This window comes from Salvelinus fontinalis, unplaced genomic scaffold (assembly GCF_029448725.1).
Source record: "Salvelinus fontinalis isolate EN_2023a unplaced genomic scaffold, ASM2944872v1 scaffold_1333, whole genome shotgun sequence".
In the NCBI taxonomy this organism is placed as follows: domain Eukaryota; kingdom Metazoa; phylum Chordata; class Actinopteri; order Salmoniformes; family Salmonidae; genus Salvelinus; species Salvelinus fontinalis.
In genome coordinates, this window is record NW_026601542.1 from 5,010 (window position 1) to 32,660 (window position 27,651).

The 27,651-nt window shown below is 46.9% G+C and overlaps 1 long non-coding RNA gene across 1 annotated transcript; it reads left to right on the plus strand.

The window, feature by feature from the left end:
- Nucleotides 1–10,056: 10,056 nt before the first annotated feature.
- Nucleotides 10,057–27,383, plus strand: LOC129849004 (uncharacterized). The gene is made up of 3 exons (XR_008758606.1): nucleotides 10,057–10,655; nucleotides 23,836–24,002; nucleotides 26,732–27,383. It is a non-coding gene; the product is annotated as an uncharacterized LOC129849004 (long non-coding RNA).
- Nucleotides 27,384–27,651: the final 268 nt, after the last annotated feature.

Consider the following 27,651-nt stretch of genomic DNA (forward strand, 5'->3'; position numbering starts at 1 on the left):
GAGGTAACACACTTAATGTATTGTAGATATGTGGTAGTAGGTAGTGGTCTGAGGTAACACACTTAATGTATTGTAGATATGTGGTAGTAGAGGTCTGAGGTAACACACTTAATGTATTGTAGATATGTGGTAGTAGTGGTCTGAGGTAACACACTTAATGTATTGTAGATATGTGGTAGTAGAGGTCTGAGGTAACACACTTAATGTATTGTAGATATGTGGTAGTAGAGGTCTGAGGTAACACACTTAATGTATTGTAGATATGTGGTAGTAGAGTAGTGGTCTGAGGTAACACACTTAATGTATTGTAGATATGTGGTAGTAGAGTAGGGTCTGAGGTAACACACTTAATGTATTGTAGATATGTGGTAGTAGAGGTCTGAGGTAACACACTTAATGTATTGTAGATATGTGGTAGTAGAGTAGTGGTCTGAGGTAACACACTTAATGTATTGTAGATATGTGGTAGTAGAGTAGTGGTCTGAGGTAACACACTTAATGTATTGTAGATATGTGGTAGTAGAGGTCTGAGGTAACACACTTAATGTATTGTAGATATGTGGTAGTAGAGGTCTGAGGTAACACACTTAATGTATTGTAGATATGTGGTAGTAGAGGTCTGAGGTAACACACTTAATGTATTGTAGATATGTGGTAGTAGAGGTCTGAGGTAACACACTTAATGTATTGTAGATATGTGGTAGTAGAGGTCTGAGGTAACACACTTAATGTATTGTAGATATGTGGTAGTAGAGGTCTGAGGTAACACACTTAATGTATTGTAGATATGTGGTAGTAGAGGTCTGAGGTAACACACTTAATGTATTGTAGATATGTGGTAGTAGTGGTCTGAGGTAACACACTTAATGTATTGTAGATATGTGGTAGTAGTGGTCTGAGGTAACACACTTAATGTATTGTAGATATGTGGTAGTAGAGGTCTGAGGTAACACACTTAATGTATTGTAGATATGTGGTAGTAGTGGTCTGAGGTAACACACTTAATGTATTGTAGATATGTGGTAGTAGAGGTCTGAGGTAACACACTTAATGTATTGTAGATATGTGGTAGTAGAGGTCTGAGGTAACACACTTAATGTATTGTAGATATGTGGTAGTAGAGGTCTGAGGTAACACACTTAATGTATTGTAGATATGTGGTAGTAGAGTAGTGGTCTGAGGTAACACACTTAATGTATTGTAGATATGTGGTAGTAGTGGTCTGAGGTAACACACTTAATGTATTGTAGATATGTGGTAGTAGTGGTCTGAGGTAACACACTTAATGTATTGTAGATATGTGGTAGTAGAGGTCTGAGGTAACACACTTAATGTATTGTAGATATGTGGTAGTAGTGGTCTGAGGTAACACACTTAATGTATTGTAGATATGTGGTAGTAGAGGTCTGAGGTAACACACTTAATGTATTGTAGATATGTGGTAGTAGAGTAGTGGTCTGAGGTAACACACTTAATGTATTGTAGATATGTGGTAGTAGAGGTCTGAGGTAACACACTTAATGTATTGTAGATATGTGGTAGTAGAGGTCTGAGGTAACACACTTAATGTATTGTAGATATGTGGTAGTAGAGTAGTGGTCTGAGGTAACACACTTAATGTATTGTAGATATGTGGTAGTAGAGGTCTGAGGTAACACACTTAATGTATTGTAGATATGTGGTAGTAGTGGTCTGAGGTAACACACTTAATGTATTGTAGATATGTGGTAGTAGTGGTCTGAGGTAACACACTTAATGTATTGTAGATATGTGGTAGTAGAGGTCTGAGGTAACACACTTAATGTATTGTAGATATGTGGTAGTAGAGTAGGGTCTGAGGTAACACACTTAATGTATTGTAGATATGTGGTAGTAGAGTAGTGGTCTGAGGTAACACACTTAATGTATTGTAGATATGTGGTAGTAGTGGTCTGAGGTAACACACTTAATGTATTGTAGATATGTGGTAGTAGTGGTCTGAGGTAACACACTTAATGTATTGTAGATATGTGGTAGTAGAGGTCTGAGGTAACACACTTAATGTATTGTAGATATGTGGTAGTAGAGTAGGGTCTGAGGTAACACACTTAATGTATTGTAGATATGTGGTAGTAGAGTAGTGGTCTGAGGTAACACACTTAATGTATTGTAGATATGTGGTAGTAGAGGTCTGAGGTAACACACTTAATGTATTGTAGATATGTGGTAGTAGAGGTCTGAGGTAACACACTTAATGTATTGTAGATATGTGGTAGTAGAGGTCTGAGGTAACACACTTAATGTATTGTAGATATGTGGTAGTAGAGGTCTGAGGTAACACACTTAATGTATTGTAGATATGTGGTAGTAGTGGTCTGAGGTAACACACTTAATGTATTGTAGATATGTGGTAGTAGAGTAGTGGTCTGAGGTAACACACTTAATGTATTGTAGATATGTGGTAGTAGAGGTCTGAGGTAACACACTTAATGTATTGTAGATATGTGGTAGTAGAGTAGTGGTCTGAGGTAACACACTTAATGTATTGTAGATATGTGGTAGTAGAGGTCTGAGGTAACACACTTAATGTATTGTAGATATGTGGTAGTAGAGGTCTGAGGTAACACACTTAATGTATTGTAGATATGTGGTAGTAGTGGTCTGAGGTAACACACTTAATGTATTGTAGATATGTGGTAGTAGAGGTCTGAGGTAACACACTTAATGTATTGTAGATATGTGGTAGTAGAGGTCTGAGGTAACACACTTAATGTATTGTAGATATGTGGTAGTAGAGTAGTGGTCTGAGGTAACACACTTAATGTATTGTAGATATGTGGTAGTAGAGGTCTGAGGTAACACACTTAATGTATTGTAGATATGTGGTAGTAGAGTAGTGGTCTGAGGTAACACACTTAATGTATTGTAGATATGTGGTAGTAGAGTAGTGGTCTGAGGTAACACACTTAATGTATTGTAGATATGTGGTAGTAGAGGTCTGAGGTAACACACTTAATGTATTGTAGATATGTGGTAGTAGTGGTCTGAGGTAACACACTTAATGTATTGTAGATATGTGGTAGTAGTGGTCTGAGGTAACACACTTAATGTATTGTAGATATGTGGTAGTAGAGGTCTGAGGTAACACACTTAATGTATTGTAGATATGTGGTAGTAGTGGTCTGAGGTAACACACTTAATGTATTGTAGATATGTGGTAGTAGTGGTCTGAGGTAACACACTTAATGTATTGTAGATATGTGGTAGTAGAGGTCTGAGGTAACACACTTAATGTATTGTAGATATGTGGTAGTAGAGGTCTGAGGTAACACACTTAATGTATTGTAGATATGTGGTAGTAGTGGTCTGAGGTAACACACTTAATGTATTGTAGATATGTGGTAGTAGTGGTCTGAGGTAACACACTTAATGTATTGTAGATATGTGGTAGTAGTAGTGGTCTGAGGTAACACACTTAATGTATTGTAGATATGTGGTAGTAGAGTAGTGGTCTGAGGTAACACACTTAATGTATTGTAGATATGTGGTAGTAGAGGTCTGAGGTAACACACTTAATGTATTGTAGATATGTGGTAGTAGAGGTCTGAGGTAACACACTTAATGTATTGTAGATATGTGGTAGTAGAGTAGTGGTCTGAGGTAACACACTTAATGTATTGTAGATATGTGGTAGTAGAGGTCTGAGGTAACACACTTAATGTATTGTAGATATGTGGTAGTAGAGGTCTGAGGTAACACACTTAATGTATTGTAGATATGTGGTAGTAGAGGTCTGAGGTAACACACTTAATGTATTGTAGATATGTGGTAGTAGTGGTCTGAGGTAACACACTTAATGTATTGTAGATATGTGGTAGTAGAGGTCTGAGGTAACACACTTAATGTATTGTAGATATGTGGTAGTAGAGTAGTGGTCTGAGGTAACACACTTAATGTATTGTAGATATGTGGTAGTAGAGTAGTGGTCTGAGGTAACACACTTAATGTATTGTAGATATGTGGTAGTAGAGGTCTGAGGTAACACACTTAATGTATTGTAGATATGTGGTAGTAGTGTAGTGGTCTGAGGTAATACACTTAATGTATTGTAGATATGTGGTAGTAGAGGTCTGAGGTAACACACTTAATGTATTGTAGATATGTGGTAGTAGTGGTCTGAGGTAACACACTTAATGTATTGGAGATATGTGGTAGTAGAGGTCTGAGGTAACACACTTAATGTATTGTAGATATGTGGTAGTAGAGTAGTGGTCTGAGGTAACACACTTAATGTATTGTAGATATGTGGTAGTAGTGGTCTGAGGTAACACACTTAATGTATTGTAGATATGTGGTAGTAGAGGTCTGAGGTAACACACTTAATGTATTGTAGATATGTGGTAGTAGTGGTCTGAGGGAACACACTTAATGTATTGGAGATATGTGGTAGTAGTGGTCTGAGGTAACACACTTAATGTATTGTAGATATGTGGTAGTAGAGGTCTGAGGTAACACACTTAATGTATTGTAGATATGTGGTAGTAGAGTAGTGGTCTGAGGTAACACACTTAATGTATTGTAGATATGTGGTAGTAGTGGTCTGAGGTAACACACTTAATGTATTGTAGATATGTGGTAGTAGTGGTCTGAGGTAACACACTTAATGTATTGTAGATATGTGGTAGTAGAGGTCTGAGGTAACACACTTAATGTATTGTAGATATGTGGTAGTAGAGGTCTGAGGTAACACACTTAATGTATTGTAGATATGTGGTAGTAGAGGTCTGAGGTAACACACTTAATGTATTGTAGATATGTGGTAGTAGTGGTCTGAGGTAACACACTTAATGTATTGTAGATATGTGGTAGTAGAGTAGTGGTCTGAGGTAACACACTTAATGTATTGTAGATATGTGGTAGTAGAGGTCTGAGGTAACACACTTAATGTATTGTAGATATGTGGTAGTAGAGTAGTGGTCTGAGGTAACACACTTAATGTATTGTAGATATGTGGTAGTAGAGGTCTGAGGTAACACACTTAATGTATTGTAGATATGTGGTAGTAGAGGTCTGAGGTAACACACTTAATGTATTGTAGATATGTGGTAGTAGAGGTCTGAGGTAACACACTTAATGTATTGTAGATATGTGGTAGTAGAGGTCTGAGGTAACACACTTAATGTATTGTAGATATGTGGTAGTAGTGGTCTGAGGTAACACACTTAATGTATTGTAGATATGTGGTAGTAGAGTAGTGGTCTGAGGTAACACACTTAATGTATTGTAGATATGTGGTAGTAGAGGTCTGAGGTAACACACTTAATGTATTGTAGATATGTGGTAGTAGAGGTCTGAGGGAACACACTTAATGTATTGTAGATATGTGGTAGTAGAGGTCTGAGGTAACACACTTAATGTATTGTAGATATGTGGTAGTAGAGGTCTGAGGTAACACACTTAATGTATTGTAGATATGTGGTAGTAGAGATCTGAGGTAACACACTTAATGTATTGTAGATATGTGGTAGTAGAGGTCTGAGGTAACACACTTAATGTATTGTAGATATGTGGTAGTAGAGTAGTGGTCTGAGGTAACACACTTAATGTATTGTAGATATGTCGTAGTAGAGGTCTGAGGTAACACACTTAATGTATTGTAGATATGTGGTAGTAGAGGTCTGAGGTAACACACTTAATGTATTGTAGATATGTGGTAGTAGTGGTCTGAGGTAACACACTTAATGTATTGTAGATATGTGGTAGTGGAGTAGTGGTCTGAGGTAACACACTTAATGTATTGTAGATATGTGGTAGTAGAGGTCTGAGGTAACACACTTAATGTATTGTAGATATGTGGTAGTAGAGTAGAGGTCTGAGGTAACACACTTAATGTATTGTAGATATGTGGTAGTAGAGTAGAGGTCTGAGGTAACACACTTAATGTATTGTAGATATGTGGTAGTAGAGTAGTGGTCTGAGGGAACACACTTAATGTATTGTAGATATGTGGTAGTAGTGGTCTGAGGTAACACACTTAATGTATTGTAGATATGTGGTAGTAGAGGTCTGAGGTAACACACTTAATGTATTGTAGATATGTGGTAGTAGTGGTCTGAGGTAACACACTTAATGTATTGTAGATATGTGGTAGTAGTGGTCTGAGGTAACACACTTAATGTATTGTAGATATGTGGTAGTAGAGGTCTGAGGTAACACACTTAATGTATTGTAGATATGTGGTAGTAGTGGTCTGAGGTAACACACTTAATGTATTGTAGATATGTGGTAGTAGAGGTCTGAGGTAACACACTTAATGTATTGTAGATATGTGGTAGTAGAGGTCTGAGGTAACACACTTAATGTATTGTAGATATGTGGTAGTAGAGGTCTGAGGTAACACACTTAATGTATTGTAGATATGTGGTAGTAGAGGTCTGAGGTAACACACTTAATGTATTGTAGATATGTGGTAGTAGAGGTCTGAGGTAACACACTTAATGTATTGTAGATATGTGGTAGTAGAGGTCTGAGGTAACACACTTAATGTATTGTAGATATGTGGTAGTAGAGGTCTGAGGTAACACACTTAATGTATTGTAGATATGTGGTAGTAGAGGTCTGAGGTAACACACTTAATGTATTGTAGATATGTGGTAGTAGAGGTCTGAGGTAACACACTTAATGTATTGTAGATATGTGGTAGTAGAGGTCTGAGGTAACACACTTAATGTATTGTAGATATGTGGTAGTAGAGTAGTGGTCTGAGGTAACACACTTAATGTATTGTAGATATGTGGTAGTAGTGGTCTGAGGGAACACACTTAATGTATTGTAGATATGTGGTATTAGTGGTCTGAGGGAACACACTTAATGTATTGTAGATATGTGGTAGTAGAGGTCTGAGGTAACACACTTAATGTATTGTAGATATGTGGTAGTAGTGGTCTGAGGTAACACACTTAATGTATTGTAGATATGTGGTAGTAGAGGTCTGAGGTAACACACTTAATGTATTGTAGATATGTGGTAGTAGAGTAGAGGTCTGAGGTAACACACTTAATGTATTGTAGATATGTGGTAGTAGAGGTCTGAGGTAACACACTTAATGTATTGTAGATATGTGGTAGTAGTGGTCTGAGGTAACACACTTAATGTATTGTAGATATGTGGTAGTAGTGGTCTGAGGTAACACACTTAATGTATTGTAGATATGTGGTAGTAGAGTAGTGCTCTGAGGTAACACACTTAATGTATTGTAGATATGTGGTAGTAGTGGTCTGAGGTAACACACTTAATGTATTGTAGATATGTGGTAGTAGAGTAGTGGTCTGAGGTAACACACTTAATGTATTGTAGATATGTGGTAGTAGAGTAGTGCTCTGAGGTAACACACTTAATGTATTGTAGATATGTGGTAGTAGTGGTCTGAGGTAACACACTTAATGTATTGTAGATATGTGGTAGTAGAGTAGTGGTCTGAGGTAACACACTTAATGTATTGTAGATATGTGGTAGTAGAGTAGTGGTCTGAGGTAACACACTTAATGTATTGTAGATATGTGGTAGTAGAGGTCTGAGGTAACACACTTAATGTATTGTAGATATGTGGTAGTAGAGGTCTGAGGTAACACACTTAATGTATTGTAGATATGTGGTAGTAGTGGTCTGAGGTAACACACTTAATGTATTGTAGATATGTGGTAGTAGTGGTCTGAGGTAACACACTTAATGTATTGTAGATATGTGGTAGTAGAGTAGAGGTCTGAGGTAACACACTTAATGTATTGTAGATATGTGGTAGTAGTGGTCTGAGGTAACACACTTAATGTATTGTAGATATGTGGTAGTAGAGGTCTGAGGTAACACACTTAATGTATTGTAGATATGTGGTAGTAGAGGTCTGAGGTAACACACTTAATGTATTGTAGATATGTGGTAGTAGTGGTCTGAGGTAACACACTTAATGTATTGTAGATATGTGGTAGTAGAGGTCTGAGGTAACACACTTAATGTATTGTAGATATGTGGTAGTAGAGTAGTGGTCTGAGGTAACACACTTAATGTATTGTAGATATGTGGTAGTAGAGTAGAGGTCTGAGGTAACACACTTAATGTATTGTAGATATGTGGTAGTAGAGTAGTGGTCTGAGGTAACACACTTAATGTATTGTAGATATGTGGTAGTAGAGGTCTGAGGTAACACACTTAATGTATTGTAGATATGTGGTAGTAGAGGTCTGAGGTAACACACTTAATGTATTGTAGATATGTGGTAGTAGAGGTCTGAGGTAACACACTTAATGTATTGTAGATATGTGGTAGTAGAGGTCTGAGGTAACACACTTAATGTATTGTAGATATGTGGTAGTAGAGTAGTGGTCTGAGGTAACACACTTAATGTATTGTAGATATGTGGTAGTAGTGGTCTGAGGTAACACACTTAATGTATTGTAGATATGTGGTAGTAGAGGTCTGAGGTAACACACTTAATGTATTGTAGATATGTGGTAGTAGAGTAGTGGTCTGAGGTAACACACTTAATGTATTGTAGATATGTGGTAGTAGAGTAGTGGTCTGAGGTAACACACTTAATGTATTGTAGATATGTGGTAGTAGAGGTCTGAGGTAACACACTTAATGTATTGTAGATATGTGGTAGTAGAGGTCTGAGGTAACACACTTAATGTATTGTAGATATGTGGTAGTAGTGGTCTGAGGTAACACACTTAATGTATTGTAGATATGTGGTAGTAGAGGTCTGAGGTAACACACTTAATGTATTGTAGATATGTGGTAGTAGAGGTCTGAGGTAACACACTTAATGTATTGTAGATATGTGGTAGTAGAGGTCTGAGGTAACACACTTAATGTATTGTAGATATGTGGTAGTAGTGGTCTGAGGTAACACACTTAATGTATTGTGAAATGTAATGTCATGTAGTATTTTAAATTGTATTTAACTTCCTTAATGTTACTCGACCCCAAGAAGAGTAGCTGCTGCCTTGGCAGGAACTAATGGGGATCCATAATAAACCCCAGGAAGAGTAGCTGCTGTCTTGACAGGAACTAATGGGGATCCATAATAAACCCCAGGAAGAGTAGCTGCTGTCTTGACAGGAACTAATGGGGATCCATAATAAACCCCAGGAAGAGTAGCTGCTGTCTTGACAGGAACTAATGGGGATCCATAATAAACCCCAGGAAGAGTAGCTGCTGCCTTGGCAGGAACTAATGGGGATCCATAATAAACCCCAGGAAGAGTAGCTGCTGCCTTGGCAGGAACTAATGGGGATCCATAATAAACCCCAGGAAGAGTAGCTGCTGCCTTGGCAGGAACTAATGGGGATCCATAATAAACCCCAGGAAGAGTAGCTGCTGTCTTGACAGGAACTAATGGGGATCCATAATAAACCCCAGGAAGAGTAGCTGCTGTCTTGACAGGAACTAATGGGGATCCATAATAAACCCCAGGAAGAGTAGCTGCTGTCTTGACAGGAACTAATGGGGATCCATAATAAACCCCAGGAAGAGTAGCTGCTGCCTTGGCAGGAACTAATGGGGATCCATAATAAACCCCAGGAAGAGTAGCTGCTGTCTTGACAGGAACTAATGGGGATCCATAATAAACCCCAGGAAGAGTAGCTGCTGCCTTGGCAGGAACTAATGGGGATCCATAATAAACCCCAGGAAGAGTAGCTGCTGTCTTGGCAGGAACTAATGGGGATCCATAATAAACCCCAGGAAGAGTAGCTGCTGTCTTGACAGGAACTAATGGGGATCCATAATAAACCCCAGGAAGAGTAGCTGCTGTCTTGACAGGAACTAATGGGGATCCATAATAAACCCCAGGAAGAGTAGCTGCTGTCTTGACAGGAACTAATGGGGATCCATAATAAACCCCAGGAAGAGTAGCTGCTGTCTTGACAGGAACTAATGGGGATCCATAATAAACCCCAGGAAGAGTAGCTGCTGCCTTGGCAGGAACTAATGGGGATCCATAATAAACCCCAGGAAGAGTAGCTGCTGCCTTGGCAGGAACTAATGGGGATCCATAATAAACCCCAGGAAGAGTAGCTGCTGCCTTGGCAGGAACTAATGGGGATCCATAATAAACCCCAGGAAGAGTAGCTGCTGCCTTGGCAGGAACTAATGGGGATCCATAATAAACCCCAGGAAGAGTAGCTGCTGTCTTGACAGGAACTAATGGGGATCCATAATGTGTGTGTATTGATAATGTGTGTGTATTGATAATGTGTGTGTATTGATAATGTGTGTGTATTGATAATGTGTGTGTGTATTGATAATGTGTGTGTGTATTGATAATGTGTGTGTGTGTATTGATAATGTGTGTGTGTATTGATAATGTGTGTGTGTATTGATAATGTGTGTGTGTATTGATAATGTGTGTGTGTATTGATAATGTGTGTGTGTATTGATAATGTGTGTGTGTATTGATAATGTGTGTGTGTATTGATAATGTGTGTGTGTATTGATAATGTGTGTGTGTATTGATAATGTGTGTGTATTGATAATGTGTGTGTTAGGTGAGCCCCGTCCCATGCCACCGTCGAGGCCCTTTCTCCTGTAAGCGCGTCTGTGGTCGAACCCTGACCTGTGGTAACCACAGCTGCAGCAAGGACTGTCACCGTGTCACCGCGACAACCAACAAACTACAGGTACGTAGACAGGCGGTTTGTGTTGGCGGGAGGGTTTGTGTGTCTGTCTCCTTCTCTCCCCTCATCCCCTTCTCTCTCCTTCTCTCCCCCTCCCCCCATCTCCTTCTCCCCCCCTCGTCTCCTAAAAAGAAAAACCCTTGAATGAGTAGGTGTGTCCAAACTTTGCTCCCCCTCGTCTCCTTTGCTCCCCCTCGTCTCCTTTGCTCCCCCTCGTCTCCTTTGCTCCCCCTCGTCTCCTTTGCTCCCCCTCGTCTCCTTTGCTCCCCCTCGTCTCCTTTGCTCCCCCTCGTCTCCTTTGCTCCCCTCGTCTCGTCTCCTTTGCCCCCCTCCCTCCCCTCGTCTCCTTTGCTCCCCCTCGTCTCCTTTGCTCCCCCTCGTCTCCTTTGCTCCCCCTCGTCTCCTTTGCTCCCCCTCGTCTCCTTTGCTCCCCCTCGTCTCCTTTGCTCCCCTCCCCTCGTCTCCTTTGCTCCCCCTCCCCTCGTCTCCTTTGCTCCCCTCCCCTCGGCTCCTTTGCTCCCCCTCCCCTCGTCTCCTTTGCTCCCCCTTCCCTCGTCTCCTTTGCTCCCCCTCCCCTCGTCTCCTTTGCTCCCCCTCCCCTCGTCTCCTTTGCTCCCCCTCCCCTCGTCTCCTTTGCTCCCCCTCCCCTCGTCTCCTTTGCTCCCCCTCCCCTCGTCTCCTTTGCTCCCCCTCCCCTCGTCTCCTTTGCTCCCCTCCCTCCCCTCGTCTCCTTTGCCCCCCTCCCTCCCCTCGTCTCCTTTGCTCCCCTCCCCTCGTCTCCTTTGCTCCCCCTCGTCTCCTTTGCTCCCCCTCGTCTCCTTTGCTCCCCCTCGTCTCCTTTGCTCCCCCTCGTCTCCTTTGCTCCCCCTCGTCTCCTTTGCTCCCCTCCCCTCGTCTCCTTTGCTCCCCCTCGTCTCCTTTGCTCCCCTCCCCTCGTCTCCTTTGCTCCCCCTCGTCTCCTTTGCTCCCCTCGTCTCCTTTGCTCCCCCTCGTCTCCTTTGCTCCCCCTCGTCTCCTTTGCTCCCCCTCGTCTCCTTTGCTCCCCTCCCCTCGTCTCCTTTGCTCCCCTCCCCTCGTCTCCTTTGCTCCCCTCCCCTCGTCTCCTTTGCTCCCCTCCCCTCGTCTCCTTTGCTCCCCTCCCCTCGTCTCCTTTGCTCCCCCTCGTCTCCTTTGCTCCCCCTCCCCTCGTCTCCTTTGCTCCCCCTCGTCTCCTTTGCTCCCCCTCCCCTCGTCTCCTTTGCTCCCCCTCGTCTCCTTTGCTCCCCCTCCCCTCGTCTCCTTTGCTCCCCCTCCCCTCGTCTCCTTTGCTCCCCTCTCCTCGTCTCCTTTGCCCCCCTCCCCTCGTCTCCTTTGCCCCCCTCCCCTCGTCTCCTTTGCCCCCCCTCGTCTCCTTTGCTCCCCCTCGTCTCCTTTGCTCCCCTCCCCTCGTCTCCTTTGCTCCCCTCCCCTCGTCTCCTTTGCTCCCCTCCCCTCGTCTCCTTTGCTCCCCTCCCCTCGTCTCCTTTGCTCCCCTCCCCTCGTCTCCTTTGCTCCCCTCCCCTCGTCTCCTTTGCTCCCCCTCGGCTCCTTTGCTCCCCCTCCCCTCGGCTCCTTTGCCCCCCTCCCTCCCCTCGTCTCCTTTGCTCCCCCTCGGCTCCCCCTCGTCTCCTTCGCTCCCCCTCGTCTCCTTCGCTCCCCCTCGTCTCCTTTGCTCCCCCTCGTCTCCTTTGCTCCCCCTCGTCTCCTTTGCTCCCCCTCGTCTCCTTTGCTCCCCCTCGTCTCCTTTGCTCCCCCTCGTCTCCTTTGCTCCCCCTCGTCTCCTTTGCTCCCCCTCGTCTCCTTTGCTCCGCCTCGTCTCCTTCGCTCCCCCTCGTCTCCTTCTCTCCCCCTCGTCTCCTTCTCTCCCCCTCGTCTCCTTTGCTCCCCCTCGTCTCCTTCTCTCCCCCTCGTCTCCTTCTCTCCCCCTCGTCTCCTTTGCTCCCCCTCGTCTCCTTCTCTCCCCCTCGTCTCCTTTGCTCCCCCTCGTCTCCTTCTCTCCCCCTCGTCTCCTTCGCTCCCCCTCGTCTCCTTCGCTCCCCCTCGTCTCCTTCGCTCCCCCTCGTCTCCTTTGCTCCCCCTCGTCTCCTTTGCTCCCCCTCGTCTCCTTTGCTCCCCCTCGTCTCCTTTGCTCCCCCTCGTCTCCTTTGCTCCCCCTCGTCTCCCTTGCTCCCCCTCATCTCCTTTGCGCCCCCTCATCTCCTTCTCTCCCCCTCCCCTCGTCTCCTATGGGGTGAATTCAGGCTGTAACCAGAACATGTGTAATACGTGAAGGAGGTTATGAAGGGTTATGAATGCTCTGTGAAGGCACTGCCTATAATAGTCTTCAATTACTTTCCCTAACACACACACACACACACACACACACACACACACACACACGTGAACCTGTCTTCAGTCACTGGAACAGTTAACAGCGGAGAGGTCCAGTGTTCAGGTATCTGGTGATTTAAAGGCATTAGGTGAAGCCTACCTGGGCGTTCCTGGGTCAGTGCATCTGTACGTGTGTGTGTGTGTGTGTGTGTGTGTGTGTGTGTGTGTGTGTTTAGCGTAGCCCTCGGTTTCCCAAGGTTACATTCAGAGGGAATGTATTCCAGGGCAGAGTGAAATATTCCAAGCGTTTGCGGAATGTCTCACATGATTGCAGTCCCGTGTAGCTCAGTTGGTAGAGCATGGCGCTTGCAACGCCAGGGTTGTGGGTTCGATTCCCACGGGGGGCCAGTACAAAAAAAGTATGAATGTATGTACTTGTAAGTCGCTCTGGATAAGAGCGTCTGCTAAATGACTTAAATGTAATGTAATGTATTGCTTCTGTGTTCCTGTCGCGCAGTACGTTGTTACTCTGGGGTAGACGGGACCTAGTATTACCACCTCTGATACCAGACTGACACGGTTAACACGGAGAGGTGATAGTGCTGGGGACGATGGGGACAAGGGATTCTGTCTTTCCGTTCAGCAACGCTCGTTAGGATCAGGTGGAGACGTGGAGAAACCCTTTTTGAAGCACCCCTCCTCTCCTGCACACAAACAGTTTGTCTTTACAGGAAGGACAAACGCAATTTTTTTTTGTTGTTGTCTGCGAACGGAATGCCCCCCGAGCTCATTCTACCCCCTGTGACATCACAGCCTCCTGTGCACCGGAATATGGCGGACCAACGCTCTCGCCTCCATCTTGGATCGTCTCTATGCTCGTTCTGGAACTTTCCACTGTGGAATGCTCTTGTGACATCACAGCATGGCACTAAGTCCTGTGTCGTGATTGGTGGAGAGGCTGGCGATGGCCGAATTTGGCGATGAACTTTATCACAACACGTGCGTGTGTGTGTGTGTGTGTGTGTGTGTGTGTGTGTGTGTGTGTGTGTGTGTGTGTGTGTGTGTGTGTGTGTGTGTGTGTGTGTGTGTGTGTACACAGATTATCAGGGCTGGGGATTGCCAGGGACCTCATGATACGATACGTATTGTGATTTTGACAGTTGAATATGTTTCTGCGATTTGATCTTCCAAACATATTGTTCTCAGTATCAGCTTCAGACGGACAGAAGAAAACCGGGTTTTAATCAGTCATGGAAATTAAAGTGCTGAAAACAAAATGGGCTCCTTATTTAAAACCAAGATGGAGAAACAGCTGTGAAAGAACGATAGTGGCCTTGTGGTGCAGGTACAGCCAACTAGCGCAAATAAATCATATTAAATCATATAAATAATATTGCCATATTGTCAAAACGATACGATAGATCATCAAAAATAACGTCCCGATATGTAACTATCAGTTGTATTTCTCCCGTCACTACAGATGTTTGTGTTGACTAGTGATGAAAGTGTCTGTTGTATTATTATACATGGCCTGTCCATCTGACTGTAGTCAATAGATTATCTACAGTATATTAAAGGGACAATGGGATCCAGGCTGTTTTAGCTGATAAGCAGCCACTCAAATGTAATGGGACAAAGTCCTGTTGATCTCTAAGGGGCATCTTAGAGAATAATTATCGATATATACTACATGGCCATAAGTATGTGGACACACTGCTCGTCAAACATCTCATTCAGAAATCATGGCCATTAATATGGAGTTGGTCCTCCATTTTTGCTCTACTCTTCTGGGAAGGCTTTCCACTAGATGTTGGAACATTGCTGCTATAACAGCCTCCACTCTTCTGGGAAGGCTTTCCACTAGATGTTGGAACATTGCTGCTATAACAGCCTCCACTCTTCTGGGAAGGCTTTCCACTAGATGTTGGAACATTGCTGCTATAACAGCCTCCACTCTTCTGGGAAGGCTTTCCACTAGATGTTGGAACATTTCTGCTATAACAGCCTCCACTCTTCTGGGAAGGCTTTCCACTAGATGATGGAACATTGCTGCTGTAACAGCCTCCACTCTTCTGGGAAGGCTTTCCACTAGATGATGGAACATTGCTGCTATAACAGCCTCCACTCTTCTGGGAAGGCTTTCCACTAGATGTTGGAACATTGCTGCTGTAACAGCCTCCACTCTTCTGGGAAGGCTTTCCACTAGATGTTGGAACATTGCTGCTATAACAGCCTCCACTCTTCTGGGAAGGCTTTCCACTAGATGTTGGAACATTGCTGCTGTAACAGCCTCCACTCTTCTGGGAAGGCTTTCCACTAGATGTTGGAACATTGCTGCTATAACAGCCTCCACTCTTCTGGGAAGGCTTTCCACTAGACGTTGGAACATTGCTGCTGTAACAGCCTCCACTCTTCTGGGAAGGCTTTCCACTAGATGATGGAACATTGCTGCTATAACAGCCTCCACTCTTCTGGGAAGGCTTTCCACTAGATGATGGAACATTGCTGCTGTAACAGCCTCCACTCTTCTGGGAAGGCTTTCCACTAGATGTTGGAACATTGCTGCTATAACAGCCTCCACTCTTCTGGGAAGGCTTTCCACTAGATGTTGGAACATTGCTGCTGTAACAGCCTCCACTCTTCTGGGAAGGCTTTCCACTAGATGTTGGAACATTGCTGCTATAACAGCCTCCACTCTTCTGGGAAGGCTTTCCACTAGACGTTGGAACATTGCTGCTGTAACAGCCTCCACTCTTCTGGGAAGGCTTTCCACTAGACGTTGGAACATTGCTGCTGTAACAGCCTCCACTCTTCTGGGAAGGCTTTCCACTAGATGTTGGAACATTGCTGCTATAACAGCCTCCACTCTTCTGGGAAGGCTTTCCACTAGATGTTGGAACATTGCTGCTATAACAGCCTCCACTCTTCTGGGAAGGCTTTCCACTAGATGTTGGAACATTGCTGCTATAACAGCCTCCACTCTTCTGGGAAGGCTTTCCACTAGATGTTGGAACATTGCTGCTATAACAGCCTCCACTCTTCTGGGAAGGCTTTCCACTAGACGTTGGAACATTGCTGCTGTAACAGCCTCCACTCTTCTGGGAAGGCTTTCCACTAGACGTTGGAACATTGCTGCTGTAACAGCCTCCACTCTTCTGGGAAGGCTTTCCACTAGATGTTGGAACATTGCTGCTATAACAGCCTCCACTCTTCTGGGAAGGCTTTCCACTAGATGTTGGAACATTGCTGCTATAACAGCCTCCACTCTTCTGGGAAGGCTTTCCACTAGATGTTGGAACATTGCTGCTATAACAGCCTCCACTCTTCTGGGAAGGCTTTCCACTAGATGTTGGAACATTGCTGCGGGGGACTTTCTTCCATTCAGCCACAAGAGCATTAGTGAGGTCGGGGACTGACACATCCGTCACGTTGATCTTCAACACCCTCAGGGGTGCGTGCTCAGCCCCCTCCTCTACTCCCTGTTTACTCATGACTGCACGGCCAGACACGACTCCAACACCGTCATTAAATTTGCCAAAAACAACAGTGGTAGATCTGATCACCGATATCAACGAGACAGCCTATAGGGAAGAGGTCAGAGACCTGGCCGTGTGGTGCCAGGACAACAACCTTTCCCTCAACGTGATCAAGACAAAGTAGATGGTTGTTGACTACAGGAAAAAGAGGACCGAGCACGCCCCCATTCTCATCGACGGGGCAGCAGTGGAGCAGGTTGAGAGTTCCTTGGTGTCCACATCACCAACAAACTATCATGGTCCAAGCACACCAAGACAATCGTGAAGAGGGCACGACATAACCTATTCCCCCTCAGGAGACTGAAAAGATTTGGCATGGGTCCTCAGATCCTCAAAAGATTCTTCATCTGCACCATCGAGAGCATCCTGACCGGTTGTATCACTGCCTGGTATGGCAACTGCTCAGTCTCCGACCGCAAGGCACTACAGAGGGTAGTGTGTACGGCCCAGTACATCACTGGGGCTAAGCTGCCTGCCATCCAGGACCTCTGTACCTGGCGGTGTCAGAGGAAGGCCCTAAAAAAGGACTCCAGCCACCCTATTCATAGTCAAAGACTGTTCTCTTTGCTACCGCACGGTAAGCGGTACCGGAGTGCCAAGTCTAGGTCCAAAGTCTCCTAAACAGCTTCTACCTCCAAGCCATAAGACTCCTGAACATCTAATCAAATGGCTACCCAGACTATTTGCATTGTACCTCCACTCACCACTGCTACTCTCTGTTGTCATCTGTGCATAGTCACTTTAATAACTACCTACATGTACATATTACCTCAACTAACCGGTTGCCCCCTGTATATAGTCTCATTATTGTTATTTCACTGCTGCTCTTTAATTACTTGTTACTTTTATCTCTTATTCTTATCCTTATTTTTTTAAGCTGCACTGTTGGTTAGGGGCTCGTACGTAAGCATTTCACTGTATTCTGTATTCTATATTATTTGATGTTGGGTGATTAGGCCTGGCTCGCAGTCGGCGTTCCAATTCATCCCAAAGGTGTTAAATGGGGTTGAGGTCAGGGCTCTGTGCAGGCCAGTTAAGTTCTTCCACACAATTTTACTTTTTACTCCCTTTTTTCTCCCCAATTTCGTGATATCCAATTGGTAGTTACAGTCTTGTCCCATCCCTTGCAACTCCCGTACGGACTCGGGAGAGGTGATGGTCGAGAGCCATGCGTCCTCCAACACACGACCCTGCCAAGCCGCACTGCTTCTTGACACACTGTGTACTTAACGCGGAAGCCAGCTGCACCAATGAGTCGGAGGAAGCGCTGTACAACTGGCGACCGTTTCAGCATGCGCCACAAGGACATCCCAGCTGGCCAAACCCTCCCCTAACCCGGACAAGGACATCCCAGCTGGCCAAACCCTCCCCTAACCCGGACAAGGACATCCCAGCTGGCCAAACCCTCCCCTAACCCGGACAAGGACATCCCAGCTGGCCAAACCCTCCCCTAATCCGGACAAGGACATCCCAGCTGGCCAAACCCTCCTCTAACCCGGACAAGGACATCCCAGCTGGCCAAACCCTCCTCTAACCCGGACAAGGACATCCCAGCTGGCCAAACCCTCCCCTAACCCGAACAAGGACATCCCAGCTGGCCAAACCCTCCCCTAACCCGGACAAGGACATCCCAGCTGGCCAAACCCACCCCTAACCCGAACAAGGACATCCCAGCTGGCCAAACCCTCCCCTAACCCGAACAAGGACATCCCAGCTGGCCAAACCCTCCCCTAACCCGGACAAGGACATCCCAGCTGGCCAAACCCTCCCCTAACCCGGACAAGGACATCCCAGCTGGCCAAATCCTCCCCTAACCCGGACAAGGACATCCCAGCTGGCCAAATCCTCCCCTAACCCGGACAAGGACATCCCAGCTGGCCAAACCCTCCCCTAACCCGCACAAGGACATCCCAGCTGGCCAAACCCTCCCCTAACCCGGACAAGGACATCCCAGCTGGCCAAACCCTCCCCTAACCCGGACAAGGACATCCCAGCTGGCCAAACCCTCCCCTAACCCGGACAAGGACATCCCAGCTGGCCAAACCCTCCCCTAACCCGGACAAGGACATCCCAGCTGGCCAAACCCTCCCCTAACCCGGACAAGGACATCCCAGCTGGCCAAACCCTCCCCTAACCCGGACAAGGACATCCCAGCTGGCCAAACCCTCCCCTAACCCGGACAAGGACATCCCAGCTGGCCAAACCCTCCCCTAACCCGGACAAGGACATCCCAGCTGGCCAAACCCTCCCCTAACCCGGACAAGGACATCCCAGCTGGCCAAACCCTCCCCTAACCCGGACAAGGACATCCCAGCTGGCCAAACCCTCCCCTAACCCGGACAAGGACATCTCAGCTGGCCAAATCCTCCCCTAACCCGGACAAGGACATCCCAGCTGGCCAAACCCTCCCCTAACCCGGACAAGGACATCCCAGCTGGCCAAACCCTCCCCTAACCCGGACAAGGACATCCCAGCTGGCCAAACCCTCCCCTAACCCGGACAAGGACATCCAAGCTGGCCAAACCCTCCCCTAACCCGGACAAGGACATCCCAGCTGGCCAAACCCCCCCCTAACCCGGACAAGGACATCCCAGCTGGCCAAACCCTCCCCTAACCCGAACAAGGACATCCCAGCTGGCCAAACCCTCCCCTAACCCGGACAAGGACATCCCAGCTGGCCAAACCCTCCCCTAACCCGGACAAGGACATCCCAGCTGGCCAAACCCTCCCCTAACCCGGACAAGGACATCCCAGCTGGCCAAACCCTCCCCTAACCCGGACAAGGACATCCCAGCTGGCCAAACCCTCCCCTAACCCGGACAAGGACATCCCAGCTGGCCAAACCCTCCCCTAACCCGGACAAGGACATCCCAGCTGGCCAAACCCTCCCCTAACCCGGACAAGGACATCCCAGCTGGCCAAACCCTCCCCTAACCCGCACAAGGACATCCCAGCTGGCCAAACCCTCCCCTAACCCGGACAAGGACATCCCAGCTGGCCAAACCCTCCCCTAACCCGGACAAGGACATCCCAGCTGGCCAAACCCTCCCCTAACCCGGACAAGGACATCTCAGCTGGCCAAATCCTCCCCTAACCCGGACAAGGACATCCCAGCTGGCCAAACCCTCCCCTAACCCGGACAAGGACATCCCAGCTGGCCAAACCCTCCCCTAACCCGGACAAGGACATTCCAGCTGGCCAAACCCTCCCCTAACCCGGACAAGGACATCCCAGCTGGCCAAACCCTCCCCTAACCCGGACAAGGACATCTCAGCTGGCCAAATCCTCCCCTAACCCGGACAAGGACATCCCAGCTGGCCAAACCCTCCCCTAACCCGGACAAGGACATCCCAGCTGGCCAAACCCTCCCCTAACCCGGACAAGGACATCCCAGCTGGCCAAACCCTCCCCTAACCCGGACAAGGACATCCCAGCTGGCCAAACCCCCCCCTAACCCGGACAAGGACATCCCAGCTGGCCAAACCCTCCCCTAACCCGGACAAGGACATCCCAGCTGGCCAAACCCTCCCCTAACCCGGACAAGGACATCCCAGCTGGCCAAACCCTCCCCTAACCCGGACAAGGACATCCCAGCTGGCCAAACCCTCCCCTAACCCGGACAAGGACATCCCAGCTGGCCAAACCCTCCCCTAACCCGGACAAGGACATCCCAGCTGGCCAAACCCTCCCCTAACCCGGACAAGGACATCCCAGCTGGCCAAACCCTCCCCTAACCCGGACAAGGACATCCCAGCTGGCCAAACCCTCCCCTAACCCGGACAAGGACATCCCAGCTGGCCAAACCCTCCCCTAACCCGCACAAGGACATCCCAGCTGGCCAAACCCTCCCCTAACCCGGACAAGGACATCCCAGCTGGCCAAACCCTCCCCTAACCCGGACAAGGACATCCCAGCTGGCCAAACCCTCCCCTAACCCGAACAAGGACATCCCAGCTGGCCAAACCCTCCCCTAACCCGAACAAGGACATCCCAGCTGGCCAAACCCTCCCCTAACCCGGACAAGGACATCCCAGCTGGCCAAACCCTCCCCTAACCCGGACAAGGACATCCCAGCTGGCCAAACCCTCCCCTAACCCGGACAAGGACATCCCAGCTGGCCAAACCCTCCCCTAACCCGGACAAGGACATCCCAGCTGGCCAAACCCTCCCCTAACCCGGACAAGGACATCCCAGCTGGCCAAACCCTCCCCTAACCCGGACAAGGACATCCCAGCTGGCCAAACCCTCCCCTAACCCGCCACAAGGACATCCCAGCTGGCCAAACCCTCTCCTAATCCGGACAAGGACATCCCAGCTGGCCAAACCCTCCCCTAACCCGGACAAGGACATCCCAGCTGGCCAAACCCTCCCCTAACCCGGACAAGGACATCCCAGCTGGCCAAACCCCCCCCTAATCCGGACGCCACCTCCCATCTGGGATCAAACCCGGGTCTGTAGTGACGCCTCAAGCATTGCTGCGATGCCTTAGACCGCTATGCCACTCGGTAGGCCCCGATAAACTATTTCTGTATGAACCTCGCTTTGTGCCCAGAGGCATTGTCATGCTGAAACAGGAAAGGGCCTTCTCCAAACTGTTGGAAGCACAGAATCATCTAGAATGTCATTGTATCCCGTGGCATTTAGATTTCCCTTAACTGGAACTAAGGGGCCCGAACAAAGAAAAACATCCCCAAACCATTAGTCCTCGAACCAAACTTTACAGTTGGCTCTGTGCATTGGGGCAGGTAGCGTTCTCCTGGCATCCGTCAAACCCAGATTCATCCGTCGGAGTCTCTGATGGTGAAGAGTGATTCATCACTCCAGAGAACGCGTTTCCACTGCTCCAGAGTCCAATGGTGGCGAGCTTTACACCTCTCCAGCCGATGCTTAGCATTGCGCATGGTGATCTTAGGCTTGTGTGCGGCTGCTCGGCCATGGAAACCCATTTCATGAAGCTCCTGGACAGTTATTGTGCTGACGTTGCTTCCAGAGGCAGTTTGCAACTCTGTAGTGAGTGTTGCAACCGAGGACAGACGATTCTTACCACCTACGCGCTTCAGCACTCGGCGGTCCCGTTCTGTGAGCTTGTGTGGCCTACCACGTCGCGGCTGAGCCGTTGTTGCTCCTAGTCGTTTCCACTTCACAATAACAGCACTTACAGTTGACCGGGGCAGTTGACCGGGGCAGTTGACCGGGGGCAGCTCAAGCAGAGCAGAAATTTGACAAACTGACTTGTTGGAAAGGTGGCATCCTATGACAGTGCCACGTTGAAAGTCCCTGAGCTCTTCAGTAAGGTCATTCTACTGACAATGTTTGTCTATGGAGATTGCATGGCTGTGTGCTCAATTTTATACACCTGTCAGCAACGGCAGATCCGTGTGTATATTGATTTAAATGTACCCATGCCAGATTGCCCTTTAACCTCTCTAACATCTCTCCCTCCTCCTCTCTCTCCCTCCCTCCTCCTCTCCCTCCTCCTCTCTCTCCCTCCCTCCCTCCTCCTCTCCCTCCTCTCTCTCCCTCCTCCTCTCTCTCCCTCCTCTCTCTGCCTCTCTTTCTCTCCCTCCTCTCTCTCCCTCCTCTCTCTCCCTCCTCTCTCTCCCTCCTCTCTCTCCCTCTCTCTCCTTTTCATACCCCTCCCTCCGTCTTCCCCCTGTGTGAGGAGGGGTGTGTTAACTTCTCTCTGTGTCCAGGCGGGTCCAGAGTGTGTGGTGTGAGGGGTGTGTTAACTTCTCTCTCTCTCTGTGTCCAGGCGGGTCCAGAGTGTGTGGTGTGAGGAGGGGTGTGTTAACTTCTCTCTCTGTGTCCAGGCGGGTCCAGAGTGTGTGGTGTGTGAGGGGTGTGTTAACTTCTCTCTCTCTCTGTGTCCAGGCGGGTCCAGAGTGTGTGGTGTGTGAGGAGGGGTGTGTTAACTTCTCTCTCTCTCTGTGTCCAGGCGGGTCCAGAGTGTGTGGTGTGTGAGGAGGGGTGTGTTAACTTCTCTCTCTCTCTGTGTCCAGGCGGGTCCAGAGTGTGTGGTGTGTGAGGAGGGGTGTGTTAACTTCTCTCTCTCTCTCTGTGTCCAGGCGGGTCCAGAGTGTGTGGTGTGAGGAGGGGTGTGTTAACTTCTCTCTCTCTCTGTGTCCAGGCGGGTCCAGAGTGTGTGGTGTGTGAGGAGGGGTGTGTTAACTTCTCTCTCTGTGTCCAGGCGGGTCCAGAGTGTGTGGTGTGAGGAGGGGTGTGTTAACTTCTCTCTCTGTGTCCAGGCGGGTCCAGAGTGTGTGGTGTGTGAGGAGGGGTGTGTTAACTTCTCTCTCTCTCTGTGTCCAGGCGGGTCCAGAGTGTGTGGTGTGTGAGGAGGGGTGTGTTAACTTCTCTCTCTCTCTGTGTCCAGGCGGGTCCAGAGTGTGTGGTGTGTGAGGGGTGTGTTAACTTCTCTCTCTGTGTCCAGGCGGGTCCAGAGTGTGTGGTGTGTGAGGAGGGGTGTGTTAACTTCTCTCTCTCTCTGTGTCCAGGCGGGTCCAGAGTGTGTGGTGTGTGAGGAGGGGTGTGTTAACTTCTCTCTCTCTCTGTGTCCAGGCGGGTCCAGAGTGTGTGGTGTGTGAGGGGTGTGTTAACTTCTCTCTCTCTCTCTGTGTCCAGGCGGGTCCAGAGTGTGTGGTGTGTGAGGAGGGGTGTGTTAACTTCTCTCTCTCTCTCTCTGTGTCCAGGCGGGTCCAGAGTGTGTGGTGTGTGAGGAGGGGTGTGTTAACTTCTCTCTCTCTCTCTGTGTCCAGGCGGGTCCAGAGTGTGTGGTGTGTGAGGAGGGGTGTGTTAACTTCTCTCTCTGTGTCCAGGCGGGTCCAGAGTGTGTGGTGTGTGAGGAGGGGTGTGTTAACTTCTCTCTCTCTGTGTCCAGGCGGGTCCAGAGTGTGTGGTGTGTGAGGAGGGGTGTGTTAACTTCTCTCTCTCTCTGTGTCCAGGCGGGTCCAGAGTGTGTGGTGTGTGAGGAGGGGTGTGTTAACTTCTCTCTCTCTCTGTGTCCAGGCGGGTCCAGAGTGTGTGGTGTGTGAGGAGGGGTGTGTTAACTTCTCTCTCTCTCTGTGTCCAGGCGGGTCCAGAGTGTGTGGTGTGTGAGGAGGGGTGTGTTAACTTCTCTCTCTCTCTGTGTCCAGGCGGGTCCAGAGTGTGTGGTGTGTGAGGAGGGGTGTGTTAACTTCTCTCTCTCTCTCTGTGTCCAGGCGGGTCCAGAGTGTGTGGTGTGAGGAGGGGTGTGTTAACTTCTCTCTCTCTCTGTGTCCAGGCGGGTCCAGAGTGTGTGGTGTGAGGAGGGGTGTGTTAACTTCTCTCTCTGTGTCCAGGCGGGTCCAGAGTGTGTGGTGTGTGAGGAGGGGTGTGTTAACCCTCGCCCCCCTGGCTGTCCCCACCCGTGCCCGTTGCCATGCCACCCGGGGTCGTGCCCCCCCTGCCAACAGATGACCCGACAACGCTGTCACTGCAAGATCTCCCTGCTCTACATAGACTGCCTGTACGTTACACACATACACACACACACACACACACACACTAGAAGATCAGCCTGCAGTCAGTCAGTACCACAGATCCATTTACACCATACACGGTGTACACATATTTACTAGAATCAATGACACGATATGAACATTCAGAGTTATGTTGGATCCTCTGAAGTTCAGCAGTCAACGTCAATCACTATCATTTTCTGTCAACATCTAGATACAGTACAGTTGACGTCGGAACTTTACATACACTTATGTTGGAGTCATTAATACTCGTTTTTCAACCACTCCACAAATTTCTTGTTAACAAACTATAGTTTTGGCAAGTCGGTTAGAACATCTACTTTGTTCATGACACATGTCATTTTTCCAACAATTGTTTACAGACAGATTATTTCACTTATAATTCACTGTAACACAATTCCAGTGGGTCAGAAGTTTACATACACTAAGTTGACTGTGCCATTAAACAGCTTGGAAAATTCCAGAAAATAATGTCATGGCTTTAGAGGCTTCTGATAGGCTAATTGACATAATTTGAGTCAATTGGAGGTGTACCTGTGGATGTATTTCAAGGCCTACCTTCAAACTCAGTGCCTCTTTGCTTGACGTCATGGGAAAATCAGAAGAAATCAGCCAAGACCTCAGAAAAACAATTGGAGCCCTCCACAAGTCTGGTTCATCCTTGGGAGCAATTACCAAACACCTGAAGGTACCACGTTCATCTGTACAAACAATAGTACGCAAGTATAAACATCATGGGACCACGCAGCCGTCATACCGCTCAGGAAGGAGACGCGTTCTGTCTCCTAGAGATGAACGTACTTTGGTGCGAAAAGTGCAAATCAATCCCAGAACAACAGCAAAGGACCTTGTGAAGATGCTGAAGGAAACAGGTACAAAAGTATCTATATCCACAGTAAAACCAGTCCTATATCGACATAACCTGAAAGGGCCCTTATGGAAGTCTACCCGAAGCGTTTGACCCAAATCAAACAATTTAAAGGAAACGCAACCAAATACTAATTGAGTGGATGTAAACTTCTGACCCACTGGGAATGTGATGAAAGAAATAAAAGCTGAAATAAATCATTCTCTCTACTATTATTCTGACATTTCACATTCTTAAAATAAAGTGGTGATCCTAACTGACCTAAAACAGGGATTTTTATTTGGATTAAATGTCAGGAATTGTGAAAAACTGAGTTTAAATGTATTTGGCTAAGGTGTTTGTAAACTTCCGACTTCAACTGTATCACTGTCTGTCAACATCTATATATCATTGTCTGTCAACATCTATATATCACTGTCTGTCAACATCTATATATCACTGTCTGTCAACATCTATATATCACTGTCTGTCAACATCTATCGCTGTCTGTCAACATCTATCACTGTCTGTCAACATCTATCACTGTCTGTCAACATCTATATATCACTGTCTGTCAACATCTATATATCATTGTCTGTCAACATCTATATATCACTGTCTGTCAACATCTATCACTGTCTGTCAACATCTATCACTGTCTGTCAACATCTATATATCATTGTCTGTCAACATCTATATATCACTGTCTGTCAACATCTATGTATCACTGTCTGTCAACATCTATATATCACTGTCTGTCAACATCTATATATCACTGTCTGTCAACATCTATCGCTGTCTGTCAACATCTATCGCTGTCTGTCAACATCTATCACTGTCTGTCAACATCTATCACTGTCTGTCAACATCTATATATCACTGTCTGTCAACATCTATATATCACTGTCTGTCAACATCTATATATCACTGTCTGTCAACATCTATCACTGTCTGTCAACATCTATCGCTGTCTGTCAACATCTATATGTCGCTGTCTGTCAACATCTATATATCACTGTCTGTCAACATCTATCACTGTCTGTCAACATCTATCATTGTCTGTCAACATCTATATATCACTGTCTGTCAACATCTATATATCACTGTCTGTCAACATCTATATATCACTGTCTGTCAACATCTATATATCACTGTCTATCAACATCTATATATCACTGTCTGTCAACATCTATCACTGTCTGTCAACATCTATATATCACTGTCTGTCAACATCTATCCATGTCTGTCAACATCTATCCATGTCTGTCAACATCTATCCATGTCTGTCAACATCTATATATCTCTGTCTGGCAACATCTATATATCACTGTCTGTCAACATCTATATATCACTGTCTGTCAACATCTATATGTCACTGTCTATCAACATCTATATATCACTGTCTGTCAACATCTATCACTGTCTGTCAACATCTATATATCACTGTCTGTCAACATCTATATATCACTGTCTGTCAACATCTATCATCACTGTCTGTCAACATCTATATATCACTGTCTATCAACATCTATATATCACTGTCTGTAAACATCTATCATCACTGTCTGTCAACATCTATCATCACTGTCTGTCAACATCTATCATCACTGTCTGTCAACATCTATATATCACTGTCTGTCAACATCTATATATCACAGTCTGTCAATATCTATCACAGTCTGTCAATATCTATCACTGTCTGTCAACATCTATCATCACTGTCTGTCAACATCTATATATCACTGTCTATCAACATCTATATATCACTGTCTGTCAACATCTATCATCACTGTCTGTCAACATCTATATATCACTGTCTGTCAACATCTATATATCACAGTCTGTCAACATCTATTGTCCTTTCTCTAGGACGTTCAGAAGTGCTGAAGATGAGGCTAAAGTTGATCTGGGGTCCTGTAAGAACCAATGTCCTAAACAGGTATGCTCTCTGTGTGGGTCTCTCTAAAGTCCCCTCTCTGCGTGGGTCTCTGTTAAAGTCCTCTCTCTGTGTGGGTCTCTCTAAAGTCCTCTCTCTGTGTGGGTCTCTCTAAAGTCCTCTCTCTGTGTGGGTCTCTGTTAAAGTCCTCTCTCTGTGTGGGTCTCTCTAAAGTCCCCTCTCTGTGTGGGTCTCTCTAAAGTCCCCTCTCTGTGTGGGTCTCTCTAAAGTCCCCTCTCTGTGTGGGTCTCTCTAAAGTCCTCTCTGTGTGGGTCTCTCTAAAGTCCTCTCTCTGCGTGGGTCTCTCTAAAGTCCTCTCTCTGTGTGGGTCTCTCTTAAGTCCTCTCTCTGTGGGTCTCTCTAAAGTCCTCTCTCTGTGTGGGTCTCTCTAAAGTCCTCTCTCTGTGTGGGTCTCTCTAAAGCCCTCTCTGTGTGTGTGTTGTGTATTTCTGTGTGGGTAGTGTGACTGTTAACCCCAGTATTTCTGGGTGGGTGGTGTGACTGTTAACCCCAGTATTTCTGGGTGGGTAGTGTGACTGTTAACCCCAGTATTTCTGGGTGGGTAGTGTGACTGTTAACCCAGCAGTAGGGTCAGGTTGTCCTCTCTCTTATAGCAGTAGGGGTCAGGTTGTCCTCTCTCTTATAGCAGTAGGGTCAGGTTGTCCTCTCTCTTATAGCAGTAGGGTCAGGTTGTCCTCTCTTATAGCAGTAGGGGTCAGGTTGTCCTCTCTTATAGCAGTAGGGGTCAGGTTGTCCTCTCTCTTATAGCAGTAGGGTCAGGTTGTCCTCTCTCTTATAGCAGTAGGGGTCAGGTTGTCCTCTCTCTTATAGCAGTAGGGGTCAGGTTGTCCTC